The sequence below is a fragment of the Rutidosis leptorrhynchoides genome, chromosome 4, assembly GCF_046630445.1.
Source record: "Rutidosis leptorrhynchoides isolate AG116_Rl617_1_P2 chromosome 4, CSIRO_AGI_Rlap_v1, whole genome shotgun sequence".
NCBI lineage: Eukaryota > Viridiplantae > Streptophyta > Magnoliopsida > Asterales > Asteraceae > Rutidosis > Rutidosis leptorrhynchoides.
This window is the reverse complement of record NC_092336.1, coordinates 466,132,832-466,142,421: the sequence shown is the minus strand read 5'-3', so window position 1 is coordinate 466,142,421 and position 9,590 is coordinate 466,132,832. Positions and strand designations below refer to the sequence as shown.

Below are 9,590 nucleotides of genomic sequence, written 5' to 3'. Positions count from 1 at the left end.
ATAAAAAGATTATATTAAAATTTATCAATACGAAAGAAGTTTTCAAGACAGCCGTAACAAATTTTTTTATTATCAAATATTTATTCGACAATATTTTATTTAATTTACTTAACAATTCGACAATTGTACATATATTAAAAATTTTGGGTCCTTCCAATTTTGGGGCCCTAAACGCTTGCCTATGTTGCCTATGCTCAAAGACGCCTCTGAGCTAAACGTCTTGCACTCTTATAAATGTTGGCTCGTTGTTTGCATTCATCAAGATTTCTAGTACGAAACATATTAACGATGTGGTTGAAGTGGTGAAGATGACGAGTTCTCGGTTTTTCAAGAGTTGGTTAATTAGCTTGGTATGGCTAGGGATTTAGGTAGCGTACTGTTCGATGAGGGAAAATGATAACCAGTTAAACATTAATTACAAAGTTAATCTATAGATTATATTATAATGCTAAAATGATGACATTATAAAAAAAACAATTTCCTTTGATAAAAAAAATTAAAAGAAAAAAAAAAATTCTAGACACTCTAGATGATGTTATAAATCCTATTTAATTTATAATTAATAATTATTTTATTCACATATATAAAAATACGGAGTAAAAACTGTTCAAAAAACACTACGCACAAACACCGCACGCCTCTCCTCTTCATCATCTCTGCTATGGATTCAATTCCTCAGGTAAATATCATCTCTTTCTCTTCTTGCAATTAGGCTTAAATCAACTCAACGTTTTACATATAAAAAGTTTTGATGGCTGAAAAAAACCCATCGTTTTGATGGCTGAAAAATCGGAGGTTTGTGAAAGTGGATCTCGATCATATACCAAACACAATCGCAGACTTGATATTCCAGTTTTGAATATGATTTCAAATCGGTCGAACAACTTTTCATATTGGGTTTTCAATTTCGATTTTGGATATTATATTAATTTGTAATTGTATATATTTAATATTAATTCAGTTATATGTAATAATAATTTATAACACTAATTATTTGTTATGAAGATCAGTATCCTCTTTTTAATAAGGTTTGTTTGAGTGATACATATGTATTGATTTACATGTGGAATATTTGTACTCCAAGTGCTTAATTAATTGCTTGAATGAATGATTTTTAATAAGGTTTTAATTCGAATGCAGAATGATCTTCATCTTCTATTCAACATTTCAATCAATCGTATCCGCTGCAAGTTTTAGCAACAATCCATAATCGCTAATGTACTTGGATTCATATCAGGTAATTACCTATGTTCATAATTATTGAAAATTCGAAATAGTTTCAAGTATATATATATGTTCATTGATAACAATATTTATACTTTATCTTTATTGGTTGGATGTTATTTGTAAAGTATGTTTTCCTTTTCTTTTTTTTACCTTTTGATCCCATTTTACTACACACAAATAGTGGGTTCAAACCCCCTTTGGATACTCAGACTTTTTTTTTGGTGTTTTGGTTGCAATTTTTGTCATTGTTTCTTGGTCTCAAGGTTTGACTTTTTTCAACTATACTTCCAATTAATAAAAATATTGTTATAATTCAGTAGGCTTATAACTACCTTTAGTGGTTCTTGACTGTAGAAGGTATATAGAGATAGAGATACTGTAAAACTGAGAAAACAAAGGTTGAACAAAAGGTATGAGTAATTGGTTTTTTATTTATAGAAAAATGTACAATGAGAGTTTGGTAGCATTTGGAATCTAGAGAGAGAGAGAGAGTGTTTTTGTTAACCAAAAAAATACATACCATAAACTCTAACTCAACACACCTATTTATACTAAAAAAATATACTATGCAATATCTATAATAATAATAAAATTATCATCCAATTATTACTTTTATAACACTCCCCCTTGGATGATAATTTTATTAGTGAATAACTAGTACTGCCTCGTTAAAAACCTTGCTAAAGAAAACCCTTTGGGATAAAACTTTAGCTAAGGGAAAAAGAGTGCAGCATAGAGTTGACTCCCCCTCAAGTAGGCAACGCCTGAGTTATTACATCTTCTGAACATGCCTCATGCCAATATTATGAACGTGTGTTCTGAAAATAGCAGTTGGAAGTGCTTTGGTGAAAAGGTCAGCAAAGTTTTTGCTGGACTGAACATATCTCATTTCAATCTGGTTGTCCTTAATGAGATTTTGAGTGTATGAGAAAAATCTAGGGGGTATGTGTTTTGTTCGGTCACTTTTGATATACCCTTCTTTCATCTGTGTTATGCAAGCTACATTATCTTCATAGATAGTTGTTGAACTTTTATTGCGTTCTAGTCCACAAAAATCAGTAATGAGTTGTGTCATTGATCTCAACCAAAAACATTCCCGACTGGCTTCATGTAATGCAATTACTTCGGCATGATTTGATGATGTTGCAACAAGTATTTGTTTTTGAGAACGCCATGATATTGCGGTACCTCCATTTAGGAATACATATCCATTTTGAGATTTAGCTTTATGTGGATCAGATAAATAACCTGCATCTGCATAACCAACCAAATCTTGTTTTGATTCGTTAGAATAAAATAATTATAAATCAGTAGTTCCCCGAAGGTATCAAACTATTTGTTTGATCCCATTCCAATGTCTTTTGGTAGGGGCTGAGCTGAACCTTGTCAACAAATTAACTGCAAAAGAAATGTCAGATCTTGTATAATCTATAAGATACATAAGAACCTCAATTGCACTAAAATATAGAACTTCCGATCTGTTAAAATTTTCATGATCTTCGCAGGGATGAAATAGATCAGTGTCAATATTGAGTGATCTAACAACAATGAGTTTGTCTTTAAAAAAAATGTTTTAAAATCTTTTCGGTATAAGTTGTTTGATGTACAAGTAAACCATTAGGCATATGCTCAATTTGCAATCCAAGGTAATACTTGGTTTTTTCAAGATCTTTCATTTCAAAATAATTCTTTAGAAGTTGAATGATTTCATAGATCTCTTTATTTGTTCATATGATGTTAAGAACATTGACATAAACAACTACGATCTCATATCCGAACATTGTTTTTATAAAACATACGTGCAAAATAAGTTTATATTTATACCCTTTTTTTTTATCAAGTAGTCATTTAATCGGTTATACCACATACGTCCCGTTTGTATAAACCCACTTAGAAATCTTTGTGATTTAATGGAATATATTCCCTTGGGTTTTACATTAGATGCTTATGATACCTTAACCCTTTAGGTATATTCATATATATCACTATTAAGTGATCCATACAGATAAGTAGTAACAACATTCATGAGATGCATTTAAATAACTACCAGGTTGATTAAGTATCTAATAAGTAATTGTATCCATTACAGGAGGATAATTTTTCCTCCTAATTCATTTCTGGTCTTTGTGGGAAATATTGAGTTACAAGTCTAGTTTTGCCTTGTAACTTCATTTGCACATTTCTTTTCGGATAAAAATTCATTTGTATCCCATACGTTTCACATCTTTAAAAGTGATAACGATTGATCCGAAAACTTTTCTTTTATCGAGCGATTCTAATTCAGCTCTTATTGCTCCTTTCCATTGAGCTCAATCATGTCCATTTTGTATATTCAATGACAGATTTTAGTTCCAGATCATCATCTTTATTCATGATGTCATTGTAACATTATATGAAAATATCTCATAGAGATTTTAGTTTCATTTCGGTTCCATAATATTGCATAATTTATCGCAATTTTAGTATTTACATTTATCAATATCCTCTGCAGAAGGAATATTGATTTGTGGTTCTTCTTGAACACTTTCTCTTACCTCATTATCAGCTGATTTTCTTTTTCGAGGATTTTTATCTTCAGAACCAATTGATCTTCCACGTTTGATGCGTGGCAAAGACTCAACAGTGACATTATTGCCAGCTTTTGGAATTTCAGTTCGAGCTGGAGCATTTATCGCTGGTATATATGATTTAGTCACCTTTTTATATCTGTAAATGCATAAAGTAATTAATTTGCAAGTTCTTGCATATGCATTATTTTTGAACTTTCGTTTCACATTCTTTTGTGCGAGTTCAATATACCTTAATTGATGTTCACATCATGAATCATCATTTTATTTTTTATTTTTATTTCTCCCCCTAATCTAGGGAACAATGTTTTATTAAAATGACAATCAGCAAAACGTGCTGTAAAAACATCATCCATCATGGGTTCAATATATCTTATGATTGAAGATGTTTTATATCCAAAATATATTATCATCTTTCTTTGAAGAACCATTTTATTGTGTTGTGGTGATACAATTGGAACATACACTGCACAACCAATGTTTTAAGGTAGAAAATATTTGGCTCTTGGCCAAAATCAAGTATTAAGTGAAAATATTTACGACTTCCACATGGTATAATGCGAATTAATGTCGCAACATGTAAATTTACATGTCCACATATAAATATTGAGAGATTTGTACTCATTATCAATTGTCTAGTTATTAGCTGTAAGCGTTTATCTATTGATTCAGCTAAACCAATTTTGTGTATGCACATGAGCAACTGGATGTTCAACAACAATCCCTATAGATATATAATGATCATTAAATGCTTGAGATGTTAACTCACCAGCATTATCAAGTCTCATCCTTTTAATGGTGTAATCAGAATAATGTGTTCTCAATTTAATAATTTGTGCAAGAAACTTTGCAAATGCCATATTACGGCTTGATAACATACAAATATGAGACCATCCGCTAGATGCGTCTATTAGAACCATGAAATATCAAAATGGTTCATATGATGGATGAATTGGTTCATATATCTTACCTTGAATTCTTTCAAGAAACATTTCTGATTCTTTTTCACAATATACTTTTCATTAATCACCATATGTGCTTTCCATTAATCACCATATGTGTTTTTTTTTTTATCATATATCCTTTTCACCATATACGCTTTTAATCATATGCGCTGTGTTTTTCACCATATGCGCTTTTAATCATATGCGATTTTCATCATATGCGTTGTGCTTTTCATCATATTCGCTTTTTATCATATGCGCTTATCATATGCGATGCGCTTTTTATCATATGCGCTTTTTTATGTGAATAGTAAATTAATTAATTTCGTTTTACTATTCATATGAATTAATTTAGATTTACTATTTTGTTAATTGAGTAATATATATATACATCATATACTTGTGACTCCGAAGGCTCAAATGAATTTGACCATATAGTTATACGTTGTACCTTGCACATTAATTTTCAGTAGAAGCTTTAGATGCATATTATTTTCAGTAGAAGCTTTAGATGAACTTTTTTTTTTTAATCACCAAATACCACAAACACTTTGTTTGCGTTTGTTCATAGTCATCAATGAAAACCATTTTCTTTAATTTTATTTTATACAATAAAATTAACGCATCTTTATTCTTTTCAAAAACAATAATCTATTGTTATTGTTCACTTGTGCCATGTTTAACAACAAAAGTCAACAACCTCTGTCTTGTTTGTTGTGGCAACCAAAAACAACCTTTGCTTTTGTTAACGAGAATCCAAGACCAAAAAACAATTAATTTTTAATTAATCTTTTATCAAAACCATAAATAATTTTATTGATCTACGTTGATATGGCCATAAAGAATTGACGGCTGACCTACTTTTGTAAGTGTATTTCGGCTATCATCCCGAAAACGCACAACGACCTTTTTTTTTTATGAACTATTTGTTTCATATCTAGCTTAGGCAATTATTGTGAACATTTGGTCCCTATAAGAGCATTTATTTTTTAGACTTTTAGTTGATTTGTACTTGTCACAATTAGGGATAGCACCCGCGGGTCGTGGATGCGGATCCATTGGATCCATCACCCGTACCCGCGGATTTTTTTTTAAGAGACATCCAATTGAACCCTTGTTCGTTGAAACAATTTGACTATATTTTTACTCCCCATTATTAAACGGGCCATTTTGATGCACACTCTTAAAAAAATAATTTGTTTTTTAAGTTTTATTATTCAACCTCCTTTTTTCAACGGTCACGTTTTTAACAAAACATTTGACAAGTTTGGAAAAAAGTTTTTTATTGATTATCATCAAAAGTTTTCTATTGTCACTCTACTGGATGGAATTATGGCATACAACCAAAATTGCAACCCAACACTACATAAGAACAAAAAGGTTGTTTTTAATTAACATATGTATATGTGTTAAATTCGGAATAATAATAACTTATTTTAGAAAATTAACATAAGACATGTTGAAACATTTTTGTCACATTTAGCTCATCAAGTCTAATACTTATCATTGATAGATTTTATCACGTCTAGGAGATGTTTACTTTTTTCTTGTATTAAGTCCTACTTTCATTTACCTTTGTTTGGAAAAAAGTTTTTTTTTACTTTGCTTTCCCCCTTTCTGTAAAACTCATTTAAACACTTTCTTTGTTTTGTTTTTTTTTTTTTAAAAAAAAATTTCCTTTTTTTTTTTACGTTACCCGTAAATTATAAATATATAAAAAAAAAACTTTTTGTTTAAATTTTTTTTCTAGTTTTTAAAAGGCCACTTGACCAATTTTTTAATTCTTTCACAACACCTGATATCGTGATCGTGACCTTTCACCAAAGCAAGAGATATTCTTGATAAACTAAACACGGACTCGTGTTTGAAATTGTCGACCACAAAAAAATTCATTTGATAAAAGTATATATTTTTTTTTTAGTTATAGAAGGAGACCACTTCATTTTCAATACTTCATTTTTGACAAAAAACTATTCCATTTTACCATCCCCTTTTTTTTCTTACTTTAACTTTTAAGATATATACTTTTAATAAAAATACAAACTACTTTTTTTTATTTTTACTTTTAAGATTTACTTTTAATAAAAATACAAACTACTTTTTGTATTTTAACTTTTAAGATTTACTTTTAATAAAAGTACAAACTACTTTTTCTTATTTTAACTTTTAAGATTTACTTTTAATAAAAATACAAACTATTTTTTTTATTTTAACTTTTAAAATTATAAATTTAAGAATAAACATTAGTATGCATGAAATAAATAATGATTAATTGCATAAGTAATCATAAATGTTAGATAACATATAAAGACCCCGTCGTATTCGTATTGATCGGAATTAATCTCGACCCATGGTACCGTGTTGTCAAATGACGTGTTGCGTACATAAAGTACCGTGTTGTCAAATGACGTGTTGCGTACAATCATGAGGTCTTATTAACATAAATATAAATGTTAGTGAAGTTAATAAGAGTTAGATTACAGAAAATATAATTCAGGTGGTATAACCGACCATATATAACTTAAATAACATAAATATAAATGTTAGTGAAGTTAGTAAAAGTTAGATTACAGAAATATAATTCAGGTGGTATAACCGACCATATATAACTTAAATAACATAAATATAAATGTTAATGAAGTTAGTAAAAGTTAGATTACAGAAATATAATTCAGGTGGTATAACCGACCATATATAACTTAAATAACATAAATATAAATGTTAGTAGTCCAAAATTTGATATATTCGAGTCTGAAAATTATTAATAATTTCATACCTTGATTAGTGATTCGTGATCGTTTGAGATATCTTTTAATTACACTAAGCTTTTCGTGCTGATAACGTGTTATAATTCAGTAGGCTTATAACTACCTTTAGTGGTTCTTGACTGTAGAAGGTATATAGAGATAGAGATACTGTAAAACTGAGAAAACAAAGGTTGAACAAAAGGTATGAGTAATTGGTTTTTTATTTATAGAAAAATGTACAATGAGAGTTTGGTAGCATTTGGAATCTAGAGAGAGAGAGAGTGTTTTTGTTAACCAAAAAAATACATACCATAAACTCTAACTCAACACACCTATTTATACTCAAAAAATATACTATGCAATATCTATAATAATAATAAAATTATCATCCAATTATTACTTTTATAACAAATATAACATATCTGAAGGTTTGACTTTTTTCAATTACTTCATTTGAATCTAATGAATTTGAGTTTGAATTCTTTCGCTAATAATTACTCTGTATCACGTTTCTCTACAAATACAAATCAGGGTTCCTTTTCACATTAGGATTCCTTTTCACATAGTACCAGTTCATCATGTCAGATTTTAAAATTCGTAGCCTTTTTGCAACCGTTGTCGTCGTAAATGTTGACTCAAGGTTGATGAATGATTTGCCTTTAACTTTTGTAAATACACTGTCTTTTTCTTTATGTGTTAGCTGCTATTGATACGCCATTTACTATTTCTTTCATTATTATAAACTAATATATATACTAAAGTTGTTGATACCAGAATATGTATAGCACCAGAAGCTCTTGATAACAACTTACTCTATGTGCGCATGCTACAGATCCTTCAATTCAAAGGAATCTTGCTTAATAAGGTTAGTATTATGGAGTTAATTCTGTTATATGTGGGGTACTTTGTACTAATGAGGAAGTCTGAGTGAAAAATAAATGGTCCAAAATAAAAAAAGACTGGATTTTGCAACCCCTTGGAAGAAGGTGCTACATTATTTATAACTAAAATCTCATGTTAAGCTAACATGGGCTCATAAAATTCTCATGCTTTGTTTTCATTTTGTTGTGTGAAGTATTGCTTGATAGTAGATAAATATATGTTTATACATAATGTATTAAGCTAAACATTCTTCTGGTGCAGGTTAAAGAATAGTTCCAAAACTAATTTCTCCGTGCGCTTTGAACCCTTATGTGGCTTAATAATGGCATCAGATTCATGTGTATGTTTCTTTCTTATTACGATGCGTTACATTGATCTTTACACGCACTGTTTTAGTTAGCTTCATTATATCCATGAAAATTTTCTTTAATCATGTGTCAACGTGGCAAAATGGGTGGGTCTTTGCCAAAGTTTTTATTCTTTTATATTGGTTCTTTTTTATTATAGTCTTTGGTTATTTTTATCATGAGTATGCTTTATATTTACGGAAATGAACTCGGGGTATTTGTGCAGAGCATTGTTACTGACCCTGATACAGGAATATAAGATTTTCATTTTTTTCTTCACATGTTCTTAATCTACATTTGTATTGTAATCATCTTTTGTAGCCTTTAGTTACTTTGTCACTTTTTATTCATTTTTCTCATTTAATGAGTTTCCCTAGCAGATTTGTTTGAGGAATTTTAAAGGTCGAAATGAAAGTGAAGGTAGTTTGGAGTAAGGTACGTCATTATGTCCGATATGATTAGTAAAACTGCAATCCCCTCATATTTGGTAAGACGTGCGTTTTTTTTTTTTCAATTGTACCGAGTAATTTCTTTGTGTTGGCATAAAGATATTAACAAGTTATAATGGTCTATTCTCTCTATATGAATATTTCTCTTATTTTAGTTGATATTCAATTACGTTGGAGCTATACAGGTTTTGATTCAAAATACTTATACAGTATTATTATTATTATAATTTTTTTTGCGTTAATATGTAGTTTGGCCATCACTATCTCTAAGTTATAGTTTTAATGCATAGGTTGATTATTTGGAATTTGGTACCTCCATGTGTTCTTAATACAACTTGATATCGTTTTTAATCACTTTCTATGTTTTGAGTCTGCATTTGTGAATACTTACTGTTATTTGTTTTTATAGCACACAATTCCAAAAGGA

At 29.5% G+C, this 9,590-nt stretch overlaps 1 long non-coding RNA gene across 1 annotated transcript; it reads left to right on the top strand.

The window, feature by feature from the left end:
- Nucleotides 1-601: 601 nt before the first annotated feature.
- LOC139844482 (uncharacterized) lies at nucleotides 602-9,303 on the top strand. The gene is made up of 5 exons (XR_011757978.1): nucleotides 602-679; nucleotides 1,141-1,237; nucleotides 8,247-8,350; nucleotides 8,629-8,707; nucleotides 9,095-9,303. It is a non-coding gene; the product is annotated as an uncharacterized lncRNA (long non-coding RNA).
- Nucleotides 9,304-9,590: the final 287 nt, after the last annotated feature.